Source organism: Juglans regia, unplaced genomic scaffold (genome assembly GCF_001411555.2).
Source record: "Juglans regia cultivar Chandler unplaced genomic scaffold, Walnut 2.0 Scaffold_714, whole genome shotgun sequence".
NCBI classification, from domain to species: domain Eukaryota; kingdom Viridiplantae; phylum Streptophyta; class Magnoliopsida; order Fagales; family Juglandaceae; genus Juglans; species Juglans regia.
In genome coordinates, this window is record NW_023362024.1 from 1 (window position 1) to 9,574 (window position 9,574).

At 48.3% G+C, this 9,574-nt stretch overlaps 27 non-coding genes and 3 pseudogenes across 27 annotated transcripts; all 30 read left to right on the forward strand.

Annotated features, from left to right (window-relative positions):
• On the forward strand, positions 1-113 carry LOC118346235 (annotated as a pseudogene; the record flags this gene model as incomplete).
• A 189-nt stretch (positions 114-302) lies between these two features.
• Positions 303-423, forward strand: LOC118346216. The gene has a single exon (XR_004799561.1). It is a non-coding gene; the product is annotated as a 5S ribosomal RNA (ribosomal RNA).
• Positions 424-612: 189 nt separating this feature from the next.
• Positions 613-731, forward strand: LOC118346241. The gene has a single exon (XR_004799583.1). It is a non-coding gene; the product is annotated as a 5S ribosomal RNA (ribosomal RNA).
• Positions 732-922: 191 nt separating this feature from the next.
• Positions 923-1,041, forward strand: LOC118346234. The gene has a single exon (XR_004799579.1). It is a non-coding gene; the product is annotated as a 5S ribosomal RNA (ribosomal RNA).
• A 190-nt stretch (positions 1,042-1,231) lies between these two features.
• Positions 1,232-1,350, forward strand: LOC118346231. Its single transcript, XR_004799576.1, has one exon. It is a non-coding gene; the product is annotated as a 5S ribosomal RNA (ribosomal RNA).
• A 190-nt stretch (positions 1,351-1,540) lies between these two features.
• Positions 1,541-1,659, forward strand: LOC118346237. Its single transcript, XR_004799581.1, has one exon. It is a non-coding gene; the product is annotated as a 5S ribosomal RNA (ribosomal RNA).
• Positions 1,660-1,848: 189 nt separating this feature from the next.
• Positions 1,849-1,967, forward strand: LOC118346221. Its single transcript, XR_004799566.1, has one exon. It is a non-coding gene; the product is annotated as a 5S ribosomal RNA (ribosomal RNA).
• Positions 1,968-2,157: 190 nt separating this feature from the next.
• LOC118346219 lies at positions 2,158-2,276 on the forward strand. The gene has a single exon (XR_004799564.1). It is a non-coding gene; the product is annotated as a 5S ribosomal RNA (ribosomal RNA).
• A 189-nt stretch (positions 2,277-2,465) lies between these two features.
• On the forward strand, positions 2,466-2,584 carry LOC118346213. Its single transcript, XR_004799558.1, has one exon. It is a non-coding gene; the product is annotated as a 5S ribosomal RNA (ribosomal RNA).
• Positions 2,585-3,080: 496 nt separating this feature from the next.
• LOC118346227 lies at positions 3,081-3,199 on the forward strand. The gene has a single exon (XR_004799572.1). It is a non-coding gene; the product is annotated as a 5S ribosomal RNA (ribosomal RNA).
• Positions 3,200-3,388: 189 nt separating this feature from the next.
• On the forward strand, positions 3,389-3,507 carry LOC118346238 (annotated as a pseudogene).
• A 190-nt stretch (positions 3,508-3,697) lies between these two features.
• Positions 3,698-3,816, forward strand: LOC118346217. Its single transcript, XR_004799562.1, has one exon. It is a non-coding gene; the product is annotated as a 5S ribosomal RNA (ribosomal RNA).
• Positions 3,817-4,007: 191 nt separating this feature from the next.
• LOC118346232 lies at positions 4,008-4,126 on the forward strand. The gene has a single exon (XR_004799577.1). It is a non-coding gene; the product is annotated as a 5S ribosomal RNA (ribosomal RNA).
• Positions 4,127-4,382: 256 nt separating this feature from the next.
• On the forward strand, positions 4,383-4,501 carry LOC118346214. The gene has a single exon (XR_004799559.1). It is a non-coding gene; the product is annotated as a 5S ribosomal RNA (ribosomal RNA).
• Positions 4,502-4,691: 190 nt separating this feature from the next.
• LOC118346239 lies at positions 4,692-4,810 on the forward strand (annotated as a pseudogene).
• Positions 4,811-4,999: 189 nt separating this feature from the next.
• Positions 5,000-5,118, forward strand: LOC118346226. The gene has a single exon (XR_004799571.1). It is a non-coding gene; the product is annotated as a 5S ribosomal RNA (ribosomal RNA).
• A 190-nt stretch (positions 5,119-5,308) lies between these two features.
• Positions 5,309-5,427, forward strand: LOC118346230. The gene has a single exon (XR_004799575.1). It is a non-coding gene; the product is annotated as a 5S ribosomal RNA (ribosomal RNA).
• A 189-nt stretch (positions 5,428-5,616) lies between these two features.
• On the forward strand, positions 5,617-5,735 carry LOC118346218. The gene has a single exon (XR_004799563.1). It is a non-coding gene; the product is annotated as a 5S ribosomal RNA (ribosomal RNA).
• A 190-nt stretch (positions 5,736-5,925) lies between these two features.
• Positions 5,926-6,044, forward strand: LOC118346225. Its single transcript, XR_004799570.1, has one exon. It is a non-coding gene; the product is annotated as a 5S ribosomal RNA (ribosomal RNA).
• Positions 6,045-6,234: 190 nt separating this feature from the next.
• On the forward strand, positions 6,235-6,353 carry LOC118346215. The gene has a single exon (XR_004799560.1). It is a non-coding gene; the product is annotated as a 5S ribosomal RNA (ribosomal RNA).
• Positions 6,354-6,543: 190 nt separating this feature from the next.
• LOC118346233 lies at positions 6,544-6,662 on the forward strand. Its single transcript, XR_004799578.1, has one exon. It is a non-coding gene; the product is annotated as a 5S ribosomal RNA (ribosomal RNA).
• Positions 6,663-6,852: 190 nt separating this feature from the next.
• On the forward strand, positions 6,853-6,971 carry LOC118346228. Its single transcript, XR_004799573.1, has one exon. It is a non-coding gene; the product is annotated as a 5S ribosomal RNA (ribosomal RNA).
• A 188-nt stretch (positions 6,972-7,159) lies between these two features.
• LOC118346220 lies at positions 7,160-7,278 on the forward strand. Its single transcript, XR_004799565.1, has one exon. It is a non-coding gene; the product is annotated as a 5S ribosomal RNA (ribosomal RNA).
• Positions 7,279-7,468: 190 nt separating this feature from the next.
• On the forward strand, positions 7,469-7,587 carry LOC118346229. Its single transcript, XR_004799574.1, has one exon. It is a non-coding gene; the product is annotated as a 5S ribosomal RNA (ribosomal RNA).
• A 189-nt stretch (positions 7,588-7,776) lies between these two features.
• Positions 7,777-7,891, forward strand: LOC118346236. Its single transcript, XR_004799580.1, has one exon. It is a non-coding gene; the product is annotated as a 5S ribosomal RNA (ribosomal RNA).
• A 189-nt stretch (positions 7,892-8,080) lies between these two features.
• Positions 8,081-8,199, forward strand: LOC118346212. The gene has a single exon (XR_004799557.1). It is a non-coding gene; the product is annotated as a 5S ribosomal RNA (ribosomal RNA).
• A 189-nt stretch (positions 8,200-8,388) lies between these two features.
• Positions 8,389-8,507, forward strand: LOC118346223. The gene has a single exon (XR_004799568.1). It is a non-coding gene; the product is annotated as a 5S ribosomal RNA (ribosomal RNA).
• A 189-nt stretch (positions 8,508-8,696) lies between these two features.
• Positions 8,697-8,815, forward strand: LOC118346222. Its single transcript, XR_004799567.1, has one exon. It is a non-coding gene; the product is annotated as a 5S ribosomal RNA (ribosomal RNA).
• Positions 8,816-9,004: 189 nt separating this feature from the next.
• LOC118346224 lies at positions 9,005-9,123 on the forward strand. Its single transcript, XR_004799569.1, has one exon. It is a non-coding gene; the product is annotated as a 5S ribosomal RNA (ribosomal RNA).
• Positions 9,124-9,312: 189 nt separating this feature from the next.
• On the forward strand, positions 9,313-9,431 carry LOC118346240. Its single transcript, XR_004799582.1, has one exon. It is a non-coding gene; the product is annotated as a 5S ribosomal RNA (ribosomal RNA).
• The last annotated feature ends 143 nt before the right edge of the window (positions 9,432-9,574 follow it).

The window sequence follows — 9,574 nt, forward strand, 5'->3', positions numbered from 1 at the left end:
GATCATACCAGCACAAATGCACCGGAACCCATCAGAACTCCGCAGTTAAGCGTGCTTGGGCGAGAGTAGTACTAGGATGGGTCACCTCCTGGGAAGTCCTCGGGTTGCACCCCTCGTTTTTGTTTTTTCCGCCTTGTGAGAGGAATTGACAAGAAGGACAACTCGGGAGTAGATTTTTGGGAAAATCTCGCCCTGCCCATCGCGTAGCGATGGGTTTGGATCAGATCTCCGTTTGGATTGGGATCGGAAGGACGCTAGTATGTCGCTCAAGGATTATTTGAATTTTAAGTAATTAGTTTGATGGGTGCGATCATATACCAGCACTAATGCACCGGATCCCACCAGAACTCCGCAGTTAAGCGTGCTTGGGCGAGAGTAGTACTAGGATGGGTGACCTCCTGGGAAGTTCTCGTGTTGCACCCCTCGTTTTTGTTTTTTCCGCCTTGCGAGATAAATTGACAAGAAGGACCACTCGGGAGTGGATTTTTGGGGAAATCTCGCCCTGCCCATCGCGTAGCCATGGGTTTGGATCAGATCTCCGTTTGGATTGGGATCGGAAGGACGCTAGTATGTCGCTCAAGGATTATATGAATTTTAAGTAATTAGTTTGATGGATGCGATCATACCAGCACTAATGTACCGGATCCCATCAGAACTCCGCAGTTAAGCGTGCTTGGGCGAGAGTAGTACTAGGATGGGTGACCTCCTGGGAAGTCCTCGTGTTGCACCCCTCGTTTTTGTTTTTTCCGCCTTGCGAGAGGAATTGACAAGAAGGACCAATTGACAAGTGGATTTTTCGAAAAATCGCGCCCTGCCCATCGCGTAGCCAAGGGTTTCGATCAGATCGCCGGTTCGCATTGGGATCAGAAATACGCATGTAGGTCGCCCTAGGATTATATGAATTTTAAATAATTGGTTTGATGGGTGCGATCATACCAGCACAAATGCACCGGAACCCATCAGAACTCCGCAGTTAAGCGTGCTTGGGCGAGAGTAGTACTAGGATGGGTGACCTCCTGGGAAGTCCTCGTGTTGCACCCCTCGTTTTTGTTTTTTTCGCCTTGCGAGAGGAATTGACAATAAGGACCACTCGGGAGTGGATTTTTAGGAAAATTGCGCCCTGCCCATCGTGTGGCCAAGGGTTTCGATCAGATCGCCGGTTCGCATTGGGATCGGAAATATGCTAGTAGGTCGCCCTAGGATTATATGAATTTGAAATAATTACTTTGATGGGTGCGATCATACCAGCACTAATGCACTGGATCCCATTTGAACTCCGCATTTAACCGTGCTTGGGCGAGAGTAGTAGTAGGATGTGTGACCTCCTGGGAAGTCCTCGTGTTGCACCCCTCGTTTTTGTTTTTTCCGCCTTGCGAGAGGAATTGACAAGAAGGACAACTCGGGAGTGGATTTTGTGAAAAATCGCGCCCTGCCGATCGTGTAGATATGGGTTTCGATCAGATCGCCGGTTCGCATTTGGATCGAAAAGACGCTAGTACGTCGCACTAGGATTATATGAATTTTAAATAATTACTTTGACGGGTGCGATCATACCAGCAGTAATGCACCGGATCCCATTTGAACTCCGCATTTTACCGTGCTTGGGAGAGAGTAGTACTAGGATGGGTGACCTCCTGCGAAGTCCTCGTGTTGCACCCCTCGTTTTTGTTTTTTCCGCCTTGCGAGAGGAATTGACAATAATGACCACTCGGGAGTGGATTTTTAGGAAAATCGCGCCCTGCCCATCGTGTAGCCAAGGGTTTCGATCAGATCGCCGGTTCGCATTGGGATCGGAAATACACTAGTAGGTCGCCTAGGATTATATGAATTTTAAATAATTGGTTTGATGGTTGCGATCATACAAGCACTAATGCAGCGGATCCCATCAGAACTCCGCAGCTAAGCGTGCTTGGGCGAGAGTAGTACTAGGATGGGTGACCTCCTGGGAAGTCCTCGTGTTGCACCCCTCGTTTTTGTTTTTTCCACCTTGTGAGATGAATGGACAAGAAGGACCACTCGGGAGTGGATTTTTAGGAAAATCGAGCCATGCCCATCGCGTACCTATGGCTTTCGATCATATCGCCGGTTCGCAATTGCATGGGAAAGACGCTATTACGTCGCACTAGGATTATAAGAATTTTAAATAATTAGTTTGATGGGTGCGATCATACCAGCACTAATGCACCGGATCCCATTAGAATTCCGCAGTTAACCGTGCTTGGGCGAGAGTAGTACTAGGATGGGTTACCTCCTGGGAAGTCCTCGTGGTGCACCCCTCGTTTTTGTTTTTTCCGCCTTGCGAGAGGAATTTACAAGAAGGACAACTTGGGAGTGGATTTTTAGGAAAATCGCGCCCTGCCCATCGCGTAGCCAAGGGTTTCGATCAGATGAACGGTTTGCATTGGATCGGAAATACGCTAGTAGGTCGCCCTTGGATTATATGAATTTTAAATAATTGGTTTGATGGGTGCGATCATACCAGCACAAATGCACCGGAACCCATCAGAACTCCGCAGTTAAGCGTGCTTGGGCGAGAGTAGTACTAGGATGGGTCACCTCCTGGGAAGTCCTCGTGTTGCACCCCTCGATTTTGTTTTTTCCGCCTTGTGAGAGGAATTGACAAGAAGGACAACTCGGGAGTGGATTTTTAGGAAAATCGCGCCCTGCCCATCGCGTAGCTATGGGTTTCGATCAGATCTCCGGTTCGCATTTGGATCGGAAAGACGCTAGTACGTCGCACTAGAATTATATGAATTTTAAATAATTAGTTTGATGGGCGCGATCATACCAGCACTAATGCACCGGATCCCATTTCAACTCCGCATTTACAACGGTGGCAGAGGTAGTACTGATTGTTGACCTCACTGAGTATAAGTCCCGTGTTTGCCCCTCGTTTTTGTTTTTTCCGCCCTGCGAGAGGAATTAACAATAAGGACCACTCGGGAGTGGATTTTTAGGAAAATCGCGCCCTGCCGATCGCGTAGCTATGGGTTTCGATCAGATCGCCGGTTCGCATTTGGATCGGAAAGACACTAGTACGTCGCACTAGGATTGTATGAATTTTCAATAATTAGTTTGATGGGCGCGATCATACCAGCACTAATGCACCGGATCCCATTAGAACTCCGCAGTTAACCGTGCTTGGTTGAGAGTAGTACTAGGATGGGTGACCTCCTCGGAAGTCCTCGTGTTGCACCCCTCGTTTTTGTTTTTTCCGCCTTGCAAGAGGAATTGACAAGAAGGACCACTCGGGAGTGGATTTTTCTAAAATCGCGTCCTGCCCATCGCGTAGCCAAGGGTTTCGATCAGATCGCCGGTTCGCATTCGGATCGGAAATACGCTAGTAGGTCGCCCTAGGATTATATGAATTTTAAATAATTGGTTTGATGGGTACGATCATACCAGCACAACTGCACCAGAACCCATCAGGACCCCGCAGTTAAGCGTGCTTGGGCGAGAGTTGTACTAGGATGGGTCGCCTCCTGGGAAGTCCTCGTGTTGCACCCCACGTTTTTGTTTTTTCCTCCTTGGGAGAGGCATTGACAATAAGGACAACTCGGGAGTGGATTCTTAGGAAAATCGCGCCCTGCCCATCTCGTAGCTATTGGTTTCGATCAGATCGCCGGTTCGCATTCAGATCGGAAAGACGCTAGTAGGTCGCCCTAGGATTATATGAATTTAAAATAATTAGTTTGATGGGCGCGATCATACCAGCACTAATGCACCGGATCCCATTAGAACTCCGCAGTTAAGCGTGCTTGGGCGAGAGTTGTACTAGGATGGGTCACCTCCTGGGAAGTCCTTGTGTTGCACCCCACGTTTTTGTTTTTTCCGCCTTTGGGAGAGGCATTGACAATAAGGACAACTCAGGAGTGGATTCTTAGGAAAATCGCGCCCTGCCCATCTCGTAGCTATTGGTTTCGATCAGATCGCCGGTTCGCATTTGGATCGGAAAGACGCTAGTACGTCACACTTGGATTATATGAATTTAAAATAATTAGTTTGATGGGCGCGATCATACCAGCACTAATGCACCGGATCCCATTAGAACTCCGCAGTTAACCGCGCTTGGTTGAGAGTAGTACTAGGATGGGTGACCTCCTCGGAAGTCCTCGTGTTGCACCCCTCGTTTTTGTTTTTTCCGCCTTGCGAGAGGAATTGACAAGAAGGACCACTCGGGAGTGGATTTTTGGGAAAATCTCGCCCTGCCCATCGCGTAGCGATGGGTTTGGATCAGATCTCCGTTTGGATTGGGATCGGAAGGACGCTAGTATGTCGCTCAAGGATTATATGAATTTTAAGTAATTAGTTTGATGGGTGCATAGGCTTAGTAGGCTGGTCGCTCCCCTAGGATTATATGAATTTTAAATAATTGGTTTGATGGGTGCGATCATACCAGCACAAATGCACCGGAACCCATCAGAACTCCGCAGTTAAGCGTGCTTGGGCGAGAGTAGTACTAGGATGGGTCACCTCCTGGGAAGTCCTCGTGTTGCACCCCTCGTTTTTGTTTTTTCCGCCTTGTGAGAGGAATTGACAAGAAGGACAACTCGGGAGTGGATTTTTAGGAAAATCGCGCCCTGCCCATCGCGTAGCTATGGGTTTCGATTAGATCGCCGGTTCACATTTGGATCGGAAAGACGCTAGTACGTCGCACTAGGACTATATGAATTTTAAATAATTAGTTTGATGGGTGCGATCATACCAGCACTAATTTACCAGATCCGATCAGAACTCTGCAGTCAAGCTTGCTTGGGCGAGAGTAGTACTCGGATGGGGGACCTCCTCGGATGTCGTCGTGTTGCACCCCTCGTTTTTGTTTTTCCCGCATTGCGAGAGGAATTTACAAGAAGGACAACCTGGGAGTGGATTTTTAGGAAAATCGCGCCCTGCCCATCGCGTAGCCAAGGGTTTCGATCAGATCACCGGTTCGCATTGGGATCGGAAATACGCTAGTAGGTCGCCTAGATTTATATGAATTTTAAATAATTAGTTTGATGGATGCGATCATACCAGCACTAATGCACCGGATCCCTTTAGAATTCCGCAGTTAACCGTGCTTGGGCGAGAGTAGTACTAGGATGGGTGACCTCCTGGGAAGTCCTCGTGGTGCACCCCTCGTTTTTGTTTTTTCCGCCTTGCGAGAGGAATTGACAATAAGGACCACTCGGGAGTGGATTTTTAGGAAAATCGCGCCCTGCCCATCGTGCAGCCAAGGGTTTCGATCAGATCGCCGGTTCGCATTGGGATCGGAAATACGCTAGTAGGTCGCCCTAAGATTATATGAATTTGAAATAATTAGTTTGATGGGTGCGATCATACCAGCACTAATGCACCGGATCCCAACAGAACTCCGCATTCAAGCTTGCTTGGGCGAGAGTAGTACTAGGATGGGTGACCTCCTGGGAAGTCCTCATGTTGCACCCCTCGTTTTTGTTTTTTCCGCCCTACGAGGCGAATTTACAAGAAGGACAACTTGGGAGTGGATTTTTAGGAAAATCACGCCCTACCCAGCGCGTAGCCAAGGGTTTCGATCAGATCGCTGGTTCGCATTGGGATCGGAAATACGCTAGTAGGTCGCCTAGGATTATATGAATTTTAAATAATTGGTTTGATGGTTGCGATCATACCAGCACTAATGCAGCGGATCCCATCAGAACTCCACAGCTAAGCGTGCTTGGGCGAGAGTAGTACTAGGATGGGTGACCTCATGGGAAGTCCTCGTGTTGCACCCCTCGTTTTTGTTTTTTCCACCTTGTGAGATGAATGGACAAGAAGGACCACTCGGGAGTGGATTTTTAGGAAAATCGAGCCATGCCCATCGCGTACCTATGGCTTTCGATCAGATCGCCGGTTCGCAATTGCATGGGAAAGACGCTATTACGTCGCACTAGGATTATAAGAATTTTAAATAATTAGTTTGATGGGTGCGATCATACCAGAACTAATGCACCGGATCCCATTAGAATTCCGCAGTTAACCGTGCTTGGGCGAGAGTAGTACTAGGATGGGTGACCTCCTGGGAAGTCCTCGTGGTGCACCCCTCGTTTTTGTTTTTTCCGCCTTGCGAGAGGAATTTACAAGAAGGACAACTTGGGAGTGGATTTTTAGGAAAATCGCGCCCTGCCCATCGCGTAGCCAAGGGTTTCGATCAGATCGCCGGTTCGCATTGGGATCAGAAATACGCATGTAGGTCGCTCTAGGATTATATGAATTTTAAATAATTGGTTTGATGGGTGCGATCATACCAGCACAAATGCACCGGAACCCATCAGAACTCCGCAGTTAAACGTGCTTGGGCGAGAGTAGTACTAGGATGGGTCACCTCCTGGGAAGTCCTCGTGTTGCACCCCTCGATTTTGTTTTTTCCGCCTTGTGAGAGGAATTGACAAGAAGGACAACTCGGGAGTGGATTTTTAGGAAAATCGCGCCCTGCCCATCGCGTAGCTATTGGTTTCGATCAGATCGCCGGTTCGCATTTGGATCGGAAAGACGCTAGTACGTCACACTTGGATTATATGAATTTTAAATAATTAGTTTGACGGGTGCGATCATACCAGCACTAATGCAACGGATCCCATTTCAACTCCGCATTTAACCGTGCTTGGGCGAGAGTAGTACTAGGATGGGTGACCTCCTGGGAAGTCCCCGTGTTGCACCCCTCGTTTTTGTTTTTTCCGCCTTGCGAGATAAATTGACAAGAAGGACCACTCGGGAGTGGATTTTTAGGAAAATCGCGCCCTGCCCATCGCGTAGCTATGGGTTTCGATCAGATCGCCGGTTCGCATTTGGATCGGAAAGACGCTAGTACGTCGCACTAGGATTATATGAATTTTAAATAATTAGTTTGATGGGCGCGATCATACCAGCACTAATGCACCGGATCCCATTAGAACTCCGCAGTTAACCGTGCTTGGTTGAGAGTAGTACTAGGATGGGTGACCTCCTCGGAAGTCCTCGTGTTGCACCCCTCGTTTTTTTTTTTTCCGCCTTGCAAGAGGAATTGATAAGAAGGACAACTCGGGAGAGGATTTTTAGGAAAATCGCGCCCTGCCCATCGCGTAGCTATGGGTTTCGATCAGATCGCCGGTTCGCATTTGGATCAGAAAGACGCTAGTACGTCGCACTAGGATTATATGAATTAAATAATTACTTTGATGGGTGCGATCATACCAGCACTAATGCACCGGATCCCATTAGAATTCGGCAGTTAACCGTGCTAGGGCGAGAGTAGTACTAGGATGGGTGACCTCCTGGGAAGTCCTCGTGTTGCACCCCACGTTTTTGTTTTTTCCGCCTTGGGAGAGGCATTGACAATAAGGACAACTCGGGAATGGATTCTTAGGAAAATCGCGCCCTGCCCATCTCGTAGCTATTGGTTTCGAACAGATCGCCGGTTCGCATTTGGATCGGAAAGACGCTAGTACGTCACACTTGGATTATATGAATTTTAAATAATTAGTTTGATGGGCGCGATCATACCAGCACTAATGCACCGGATCCCATTAGAACTCCGCAGTTAACCGTGCTTGGTTGAGAGTAGTACTAGGATGGGTGACCTCCTCGGAAGTCCTCGTGTTGCACCCCCCGTTTTTGTTTTTTCCGCCTAGCAAGAGGAATTGACAAGAAAGACCACTCGGGAGTGGATTTTTGGGAAAATCTCGCCGTGCCCATCGCGTAGCGATGGGTTTGGATCAGATCTCCGTTTGGATTGGGATCGGAAGGACGCTAGTATGTCGCTCAAGGATTATTTGAATTTTAAGTAATTAGTTTGATGGGTGCATACCAGCACTAATGCACCGGATCCCATCAGAACTACGCAGTTAAGCGTGCTTGGGCGAGAGTAGTACTAGGATGGGTGACCTCCTGCGAAGTCCTCATGTTGCACCCCTCGTTTTTGTTTTTTCCGCCTTGCGAGATAAATTGACAAGAAGGACCACTCGGGAGTGGATTTTTCGGGAAATCTCGCCCTGCCCATCGCGTAGCCATGGGTTTGAATCAGATCTCCGTTTGGATTGGGATCGGAAGGACGCTAGTATGTCGCTCAAGGATTATTTGAATTTTAAGTAATAAGTTTGATGGGTGCGATCATACCAGCACTAATGCACCGGATCCCATCAGAACTCCGCAGTTAAGCGTGCTTGGGCGAGAGTAGTACTAGGATGGGTGACCTCCTGGGAAGTCCTCGTGTTGCACCCCTCGTTTTTGTTTTCTCCGCCTTGCGAGATAAATTGACAAGAAGGACCACTCGGGGGTGGATTTTTGAGAAAATCTCGCCCTGCCCATCGCGTAGCGATGGGTTTGGATCAGTTCTCCGTTTGGATTGGGATCGGAAGGACGCTAGTATGTCGCTCAAGGATTATATGAATTTTAAGTAATTAGTTTGATGGGTGCGATCATACCAGCACTAATGCACCGGATCCCATCAGAACTCCGCAGTTAAACGTGCTTGGGCGAGAGTAGTACTAGGATGGGTGACCTCCTGGGAAGTCCTCGTGTTGCACCCCTCGTTTTTGTTTTTTCGGCCTTGCGAGATAAATTGACAAGAAGGAGCACTCAGGAGTGGATTTTTGGGAAAATCTCGCCCTGCCCATCGCGTAGCCATGGGTTTGGATCAGATCTCCGTTTGGATTGGGATCGGAAGGACGCTAGTATGTCTCTCAAGGATTATTTGAATTTTAAGTAATTAGTTTGATGGGTGCGATCATACCAGCACTAATGCACCGGATCCCATTAGAACTCCGCAGTTAACCGTGCTTGGTTGAGAGTAGTACTAGGATGGGTGACCTCCTCGGAAGTCCTCGTGTTGCACCCCTCGTTTTTTTTTTTTCCGCCTTGCAAGAGGAATTGACAAGAAGGACCACTCGGGAGTGGATTTTTGGGAAAATCTCGCCCTGCCCATCGCGTAGCGATGGGTTTGGATCAGATCTCCGTTTGGATTGGGATCGGAAGGACGCTAGTATGTCACTCAAGGATTATTTGAATTTTAAGTAAATAGTTTGATGGGTGCGATCATACCAGCACTAATGCACCGGATCCCATTAGAACTCCGCAGTTAACCGTGCTTGGTTGAGAGTAGTACTAGGATGGGTGACCTCCTCGGAAGTCCTCGTGTTGCACCCCTCGTTTTTGTTTTTTCCGCCTTGCGAGATAAATTGACAAGAAGGACCACTCGTGAGTGGATTTTTGGGAAAATCTCGCCCTGCCCATCGTGTAGCGATGGGTTTGGATCAGATCTCCGTTTGGATTGGGATCGGAAGGACGCTAGTATGTCACTCAAGGATTATTTGAATTTTAAGTAAATAGTTTGATGGGTGCGATCATACCAGCACTAATGCACCGGATCCCATCAGAACTCCGCAGTTGAGCGTGCTTGGGCGAGAGTAGTACTAGGATGGGTGACCTCCTGGGAAGTCCTCGTGTTGCACCCCTCGTTTTTGTTTTTTCCGCCTTCCGAGATAAATTGACAAGAAGGACCACTCGGGAGTGGATTTTTGGGAAAATCTCGCCCTGCCCATCGCGTAGCGATGGGTTTGGATCAGATCTCCGTTTTGATTGGGATCGGAAGGACGCT